This window comes from Artemia sp. Qi Xiang Cuo, chromosome 6 (assembly GCF_049724085.1).
Source record: "Artemia sp. Qi Xiang Cuo chromosome 6, ASM4972408v1, whole genome shotgun sequence".
Lineage (NCBI taxonomy): Eukaryota > Metazoa > Arthropoda > Branchiopoda > Anostraca > Artemiidae > Artemia > Artemia sp. Qi Xiang Cuo.
Window position 1 is genome coordinate 57,581,109 of NC_142799.1, and position 8,644 is coordinate 57,589,752.

General features: G+C 39.8%; 1 protein-coding gene across 2 annotated transcripts in view; it reads left to right on the forward strand.

Annotated features, from left to right (window-relative positions):
* The first annotated feature begins 393 nt into the window (after window positions 1-393).
* The window catches only part of Adat1 (Adenosine deaminase, tRNA-specific 1), a 19,504-nt gene continuing 11,253 nt past the window's right edge, over window positions 394-8,644 (forward strand). Inside the window, exon 1 of one of the 2 annotated variants that reach the window (XM_089090885.1) lies at window positions 394-461. The gene's annotated coding sequence lies outside the window, so the exon portion shown is untranslated. The remainder of the gene's footprint in view (window positions 462-8,644) is intronic. The other variant, XM_089090887.1, reaches the window with a different exon arrangement.

Consider the following 8,644-nt stretch of genomic DNA (forward strand, 5'->3'; position numbering starts at 1 on the left):
CAAGAAAAACTTCTACCAAAACTACCCTTACAATGACTGCTTCCTATGTGGCGAATTTAGAGGTGTATTTATATATCTTTTTTTAATCATCATATTTCACACAGATTGAAAATTCAAGTTCTTCAAATCTTGGTTGTCCGCCAAACTTGATATATGGTATTCTAGGCCATAGAACTGGAACTAGCCTAGAGTTATTTTTACCAGCATTTGTTGTAAATTGTGTCAGTTCTCAGTGAAATAAATCCAACATAACTCCTCTTGAGTGTCGCATCGCAGTTCGCAGGTTTTTAACCCACTTTTGCACCAAATGTTCTTTTCTGATTTCCGTTGGAAACTGGGTAATTCATCTAAGATAACAACAACACTGTTATGTACATTTGACTTATTTGAATTCCAAAAACGTGTTTGTCTGTTATATTCTAAGTAAGACTTGGTGTCACTGGGTTCTAAATTTTTCTTTGGTATGAGAGTTAATCTTACCAATTTCTGGTTGAATTCCCTAAATTTGTGTGCTAAGTACACTCTTATTATTCAAATTTCAGCAAATCTGTTGGGCCTAGGCTAGGGAGTTTTAAGATTGTCAGGTAGGCCCAGGGGATACCACCAGATGGCTAAATTGACAGTGCATATATATATATATATATATATATATATATATATATATATATATATATATATATATATATATATATATATATATATATATATATATATATATATATATATATATATATATATATATATATATAAATCTTTAAATTAGCCAACCATTATTTTAAGCCTAGGAGTCCAGCTGGACATAGGGAAACATATTAAGAAAACAATTCTTACTCCAAGATATGCAGAGTAATCCTAGTTAACATATTTTACAGGGGGCAAGCGTTTATCTTCACTTCTTTCCTTATTTTTCCAGTTTTTCTAAGAAATTTGTGAATTTCTTAGGACCTATGTATTCATAGAATATATACCCCCACCCCCTTAATGTGCAGATACCAAGGAGGCAATCCCAACTGATCAGTGCCCCAAGATAAAGATTGAGAAGAAATGGAGCAAATTCAAGGACCACATCAATGAAGCTACCGCAAACATACTTGGGTTTGTCAAGCATAAAACCAAGAAATGGATCTCAGAAAAGACAATCAAACTCTCTGCAAAGAAAAAAAATGACCAACAAGAAGTCCCCCATGTACAAAGTGCTACAACAAGAATGTCACAAATCAACAAGAGCTGACAAAAAAGCCTACTGGTCTAATGTTGCCAGTGATATGGAACATGCTGCATCACAGAACAATACACAAAAATATCAGATACTTGGAGAATGCATTGGGAGGAAGAAGCAAACTACCATCCCCTTGCTTAAGGCAAAGGATGGGAAAATACTCACAAGCAGCAAGGAATGTATCAAAAGATGGTGAGTTCATTTCCAAGAGCTATTTAGACCAGGAGACAATAGTAATTGAAAGCAACCACTTACAAAACCGCAGAACCCCCCACACAACCAAGCTTATGAAAATGTATGCATGGACCCACCCTCCAGGGATGAAGTAATTAAGGCAATCCAAGTTTTGAAAAACCATAAAAGCCCAGGAATAGATGGGATTCCTGCAGAGTTACTGAAAGCTCTCCCCAAAGGCAGCAGTGGATGAACTCCATAGCATGATAACCAAAGGTTGGGACAATGAATACATCCCAGATGACTGGAAGACCTCAATAATTGTCCCTATCTTCAAAAAAGGAGACTGAATGGACTGCAAAAACTACCAAGGTATATCCCTTATCCCCATTACTGCCAAACTGTTTGCAGTTATACTTTTAAATAGATTCAGAGACACCAGATACAGCCAAACGCAACCCAACCAAGCAGGATTCAGGCCAGGTATAGGTTGCTATGACCAGATTTTTAGCCTGCAACAGATCCTTGAACACTGGTTTAAACACCAGCAGAAAACAATCCAAATCTTCATAGACTTCATTACAGCATTTGATTTGGTCCATTGTGATACAATATGGGAGGCAATGAGAGAGGACAGTGTGCCTGAGAAGGTCATCAATCTGCTCAAGGCATACTATGCTGGAACAAAGGCCCAGATAAGAGTCAATGGCGATCTTTCAGATCTGATCCTGATTGAGGAAGGTGTATGTCAAGGCTGTGTCCTTTCACCAACTTTGTTATCAATTGGATCCTCAGGGTCCTGGACAATTATAAAGGCGTTGCAGTGAGCCTGTCCTTCTCTGTCACAGATCTTGACTATGCTGACAATGTGGACATGCTTGCTGAATCCGTTGCAGAAGCTCAGGCTGTGATAAATAATGTGGCAGTCAAGGCACTTTCAACTGGTCTCCAAATAAGCCTACCAAAAACAAAATCCATGCAAACAGATGGGATGGATAAAACCCCTGTGACTCTAAATGGTAATCAGATAGAGGCTGTCCAGTCATTCAAATACCTTGGATTGATGGTAAACCCTGCCAGTGAATCTTCAGAAGAAATCCAGAGCTGCATATCATCAGCCTGGAGTGTCTTCCTTCAATTGCGGAAATATCTCTGGAAGCAGAGCAAAATATTGCTATGCACAAAGCTCCAAGTGTATGAAGCTATGGTTCTCTCTGTCCTTCTCTATGGATGTGAAATGTGGTCACTTAAAGCAGCCAGAGTATTGAGCTTGAATATATTCAACCACAAATGCCTGCGCTATATCCTGGGTATCTGCCTCTCAGATAGAATCTCAAATGAAGAAGTAAGGAGAAGATGTGGGGATCACCCACTTGTCTCTGACATTGTTAAGCATAAGAGACTGAAATGGTTTGGCCCCACAGTGCACAGACCAGATGACCATTTAAGCAACAAATGCCTCAAATGTTTACCATTACATTTGGCCCCCCCACTACAGGGGGGGGGGGGTGCAAATTTTGTTTCTGATGTAAATGGGAGGTAAGTTTAAACTTTACCCCCCCTAATGTAGAAATATATACCCTGAATTGGCATATATAGGGGGGGGGGGGGACTGAAATTCATTTCCGAAAGAAATGATTATTATATTCATAATCAGCATAAAAAAAAGGCATCAAGTGGTATATTCACTTTATGCATAAGTCAATAATATGATTTGGTAGATATTTACCAGAGTATGTCCTGGGAAGGTATTTTGAAATACCTAGGCCTACCTCTAGCCTACTCCTCCTTCTTGAGGGTCTTGAAATTTGAACCTATTGAAATTTTGACAAGCAACATTTACCTTAATTTTCAGTTATTAGTTTCTTTTTCTCTGGCTTAAGTTCTGAAAATGTAATTTCTGTTATCTGAGTAGAATTTTAAGCCATAGGCTACCAATGTTTTTTTTTCAAAATTTAGGAAATATATGTGCATATCTTTAAAACCTTATGAATTAAGATTGAGCAATGTTGTGAAGCTGAAAACAATTTCATTGTACTTCATTTAAGCAGAAGATCTATTTTGCAAGGCTCTATTTTTATAACACACAGATTTTTAAAGGTCAGGACCCTCTAAAGAGAGAAGTAGTGAATGTAGGTACTTCAAAATAGCCTACCTTCCCAGGACATACTTTAGCCTTTATATATGTCCCTGAAAGTTTACCTTTCTCCCCGCCCCCCCTAAACCCCAAAAAACAACAGTTTAAATATTGCATATGCAATGAAAACCATGCTATCATTTATTACTCTATAGTGGTTAACACATCAAGGATGGGTTTTTTGTGACTGGTTTCCTTGTAAAGGCCCATATAGTGCCCAAGTACCATTATTTTTCTCTACTTACTCTGTCTGAATTTTCTTAATAAGCATTTGGTTAGTTTGAATATTTCCCCATTTACACAATGGTAACTTTTTTAAATGCACAGACAGTTAATAGTAGAGACCTAATTGTAATTGCAAATTTTCAGCTTGAGTCGAATCCTAGAAAATAGACTACTGCCAATCTTGGACAAAGGATCTTAAAAAGGAAGTATCTCAATCATGGACAGATTCAATCACTGACATGTGTTATGAAAAAGAATAGTCAAATTTAAATAGGCTTGGCTATAAGACTGTAGTCAGCCAATCCCAAGTATCTGCATCAGGTCCAAGGTTAAGATTCTCCTGTCCTTGTTTAGAGAAGACATATTTTAGTCAAAACATTTGTCCACAATCACATGCTGTCCAAGTACTGTTTTTTTACCCTAAATCCTCTTTCATGTAGTAGATATGATCTGGCTGTGTCAGCCACTTTCACACTTTACCTCTCCCACCACTCATAGTCATCACACTGACCTCTGCAGTAGCTTCTAACTTTTCCCTAATGCCCCTCATAGATGGCTTTTACGAAGTTGCCAAGTGCAACCCAAATCAAAACTAAGTTCACATTCTTTTTCACTTTCTTTTCCAAGAGAACTGTGAATTGTCATCAACTGTCATGGTCTGACCCTTTTCAGTTTCATTTTCACCCTCAGTGCCATATTCTCACCAAATCTCTTCACAGCCTGCTTCTTTGTTTTCCTTGCTTTTGTTGCTTCATTTTTTCCTTTTCACCTCTTCTTTGCCTTCCTTGTAGCAAAGGCAGCTCCAATCTTGGCCTTTGTTGATGTATCAGTGATGCACTTCTGTTCTGTCTTCCTTTCATCCTTGAAGTGTTTTGTTTTCTTGTTGGTGCTGGGTGGTCTTGTGGTTGTACTTGTTCAAGTGTGACTGTCCTATTTTACAATGGCTGCAAAATTGCAAGGCTTACCTTAAATTACCTTAAATCACATTGTCCAGCAAAATAAGGAAAGATCCTGTAGAGTTGCTGGTCAGTGACAATGGGGAGTCACTGGTTCGGCGGCGTCCCACTCTGTTTTCCATGGTTTGGTGAACCAATTCTTATCAATGACAATCTTGAATGCATTGACAGAGGGAGTGGTGACAGCAGCATTGGGAAGACTGTTCCAGGGGCCCACCACTCTATTGGAGAAGTAGTGGTTGCGGAGTCTGCTGTGAGCTCTCTTCCTGAGCAGCTTCTTACTGTGCCCTCTTGTCCTGAATCATTTGTCAAGTTGTAAAGGACTTTGAGAAGAGGAATCAGCATGCAGTAGCTTGTAAGTCATAATGACATCGCCCCTCCGCCATCTGTAGACGAGTGTTGGGAGCTGTAGTTTGTTCAGGCGGGATGGATAGTCGAGGTTCTTGCATCCATCAATAGCTTTGGTTGCGCGCCTTTGAACAGACTCTATTTTCTGTTGGTCACTCTTATTCAGAGGCGTGGCAACACACATCCCAAACTCCAGCAATGGTCGCACGAGACCCTTGTACAGCTTCGTCATGACTTTAGATGATTTGCTGCGTACTGTATGCTTAATTATTCCGAGGGTCTGAGATGCTTTGGCAACCGCTGTTTGGGTGTGTTTGTTGAATTTTAATTCTTCATGGACGACTATTCCCAAATCTCTTTCAGCTACCAAGGAACCAATCAATTGTCTAGAGCCATCCCCCCCACTCATATGGTACTGCCACTTCTCATTCTTTTTCCCAAAATATACTACCTTGCACTTCTGGATGTTAAACTCAAGCTTCCATTGGCGGGCCCAAAGGGAAAGTGCATCCAGGTCTTCCTGTATAGTGGCTCTAGTCGCTGACGACTCCGAGGGCCCAATAAGCTTTGAATCATTGGCATAGAAGCTCATCTTATTTCTTACAGCCCGTAGAGCATCATTAATGTATATATTGAAAAGTGTTGGGCCTAAGATTGTTCCCTGGGGCACGCCACTATCAACTCCAGCAACTTCTGAGAAAAACTCTTGCCCGTTATCCCCAAACACTCTAACTCTCTGCTTTCTTCCTGAGAGGAACTACATAACCCATTCAACAACCTCCACATGTATCCCAGTAGATAAAAGTTTAGCCTTCAAACGACAATGGCAAACTTTGTCAAAAGCCTTTGCAAAGTCTAATAGAATCATATCAACAGGGATACCCTGGTCTAGCAGTTCAGTGACACATTCATATGCGTCAATAAGATTTGTCTTGACCAAGCATCCAGATCTGAATCCATGTTGACTTTGGTAGGTAGTTTATTGTCAATCAGATAACAGCAGTGTTTACACTGCTGTTATCATAACAGCAGTGTTTGCAATTCCTTCGAGGATTTTACTGACTGTAGAGGTGACGCTAATTGGTCGGTAATTGGCAGCACAGTTCCTACTTCCATCCTTGTGAACAGGTGTAATATTCGCATTTCTCCAATCTTGAGGGACTTGTTTTATGTCAAGAGACTTCCGGAACAGTTTTGCTAATGAGAGGGCAAGCTCCGCATGAGCCTCTTTCAAAGTTTGAGAGTGTACCCCATCAGGGCCAACTAACTTATTTGGGTTCAATCTTTTGAGCTGTGATTCAACATCCAAAGTGCAAATAGTTATAATTTGCATCCGTTTCTGAATATCATATTCAGGAATTTGTGGCAAGAGGTCATTATCTGGAGGTGTAAAAACTGACTTGAACTGCTGGTTCAGAGCTTCAGCTATATTTCCAGGGTTGCTTATGGTATTTCCATTAACTGAGAGTTTGGTTACTGAGTGTCTTCTGGGCTTTTGAGTGGAGGCATACTTCCAAAATTTCTTCGGCTTTGTTTTTGATGCTGAAGCTAAAGACTCCTCATACTTTCTAGTAACTTCTCTTGTAAGGTAGTGGACTTTGTTTCGTATTTGTTTGAATTTGTCATGATTAGCCTGCGGTGGGACGTCCTTGTACCTTCTCCAGACTTCTTTTTCTTCCGGACTGCTAGTTTGATTTCTCATGTGATGAAAGGGAGCGTTCTTGGTCTTCGTTTCCAAGTGGTTGTCGTGTGTTTTGCAATTGTCTCACTGAGGACCCTTTTCATCTCAAGCCAAGCTCCCTGTACATTATTCTTTTAGACAAAAGATCAATCTTGGCTAGCCAAATCTTGCCTGACCTTTTTGTAATTTGTAAACACATGTTTTCTAAAATTATTTGTCTGCGGGTACAACTTTAGTTGACAAGTTATGGCTATATGGTCGTTTGCGCCAAAAGGTGGCTCTGAGTCTATACTTTGGATTTGCCTTCTCATCTTTGACAAATAGGAGATCTAAGAGAAATGGGTTCTGGCCCTCTCTGTACCTAGTCGGAAATTGATTGTCTGGTACAATGAATGTTCTTGTAGGCATTTGAGGAGTGTGCCAATCTGGTCATCGTTATCTCCTGTAGCAGCATAACCACTAATCCATTGGATCTGAGGCAGATTGAAATCTCCAACAATTACAATATTATGGCAAGGATGACTCATCACCGAACTTATAGAATTTACAATCGCGAGGTGAGAACTTTTCTGACAGGGAGAGCTAGGGCTTCTATAAATGCAACCTATAATTAATGGGTGACCCTTTAGCTCAATTTTTATCCAGACCTGCTCCACCCACAGCTCATACTGAGAACCAAGATTAAGATTAAGGTCTCCTACCTTCAGTGATGATTTGACGTACAGGACAATTCCTCTTCCTTCTGGTTTCGACAGATTTGAAATTATTCTGAATTCGGTAATCTGGATTTGCACATCAGTCAGTGGCACTGAAGTATACTTTGGTTTAACTTCAGTGAAGGCAAACACACTCACTTCAGGTCTTGCCAAAACTACAGCTTTTATTTTATCCATTTTTGTGGTGATACAATCCACGTTACTGTAAAGCATTAATAGTCCATCTTCATTTTCAATATGGGCATCACAAATATCACTAAATTCCAACTCACAAGATTTAAAAGTGGAACTGTCCAATGGTTCTCTGCTGTGAGTACTTGATAAAGCACTTGCAAACGATTCATCATTATTGATCTCAAATGTGGGGATTGCATTTGAATCACTCACACTAAAGTTTCTATGTACAGTACTATTTACATTGTTTTGACGGGCGTCAACTCCTAGATCTCCATCACCTGCGACCCCAGGATAGCTGGGGTCTGCTGGAAGTTTCTTGGGACAATCTTGTTGTCTGTAATAACAATTTTTGATTCACCACCTGCCCGCCTTATGTATAGTTCTTCATATAACTTCTGCCTTTTGTCACAGTCTGTTTTCAATACATCATTTCTGAACTGAACTGCCCCTTTTTTTCTCAAAAGATTTCTGGAGAATCAGCTTCTTGATCTTGAAGTTGGGGACAGCAAACATGATTGGGGGTGGGCGTAGTGGATTTTGGGTTATGGAGACAGTGGGATTCACTAGGCGGCAGATGTTTGAAATAGGGACACCAGGTAAGTCGTATCCATTAGCTAGGTGCTCGCGGACAAACTTGGCATCATCAGTTTGAGTAGCAACTCCAAAGGCCACTATATTCAATCTTCTCTTCTGTCTGTCTTGGTCTTCGAAGATTAGCGCCTTCACCCTGTTTTCAAATTGTTCGTTTAGGGCTTCCTTTAGAGCAGTTGTTTCAGCAGTTACAAGGTCTTTTAACACTTTTTGGTCTGTAGCAGCTCCCGAGTGCTGGTCCAGGGAGCGTACTCTATCTTCAAGGCTGGTGAACTTATTGTCTACTTCAGTTTTCAGTTCATCCTTAAAGCTCAAAAAGGATTCTTAAACTACTTCTTTGATTTTCACATCCAGGTTCTTTATTGTGTCACCAAGACCACTTGGAGACCTTTTTATGCTACTGTCCACAATTTTTGCTAT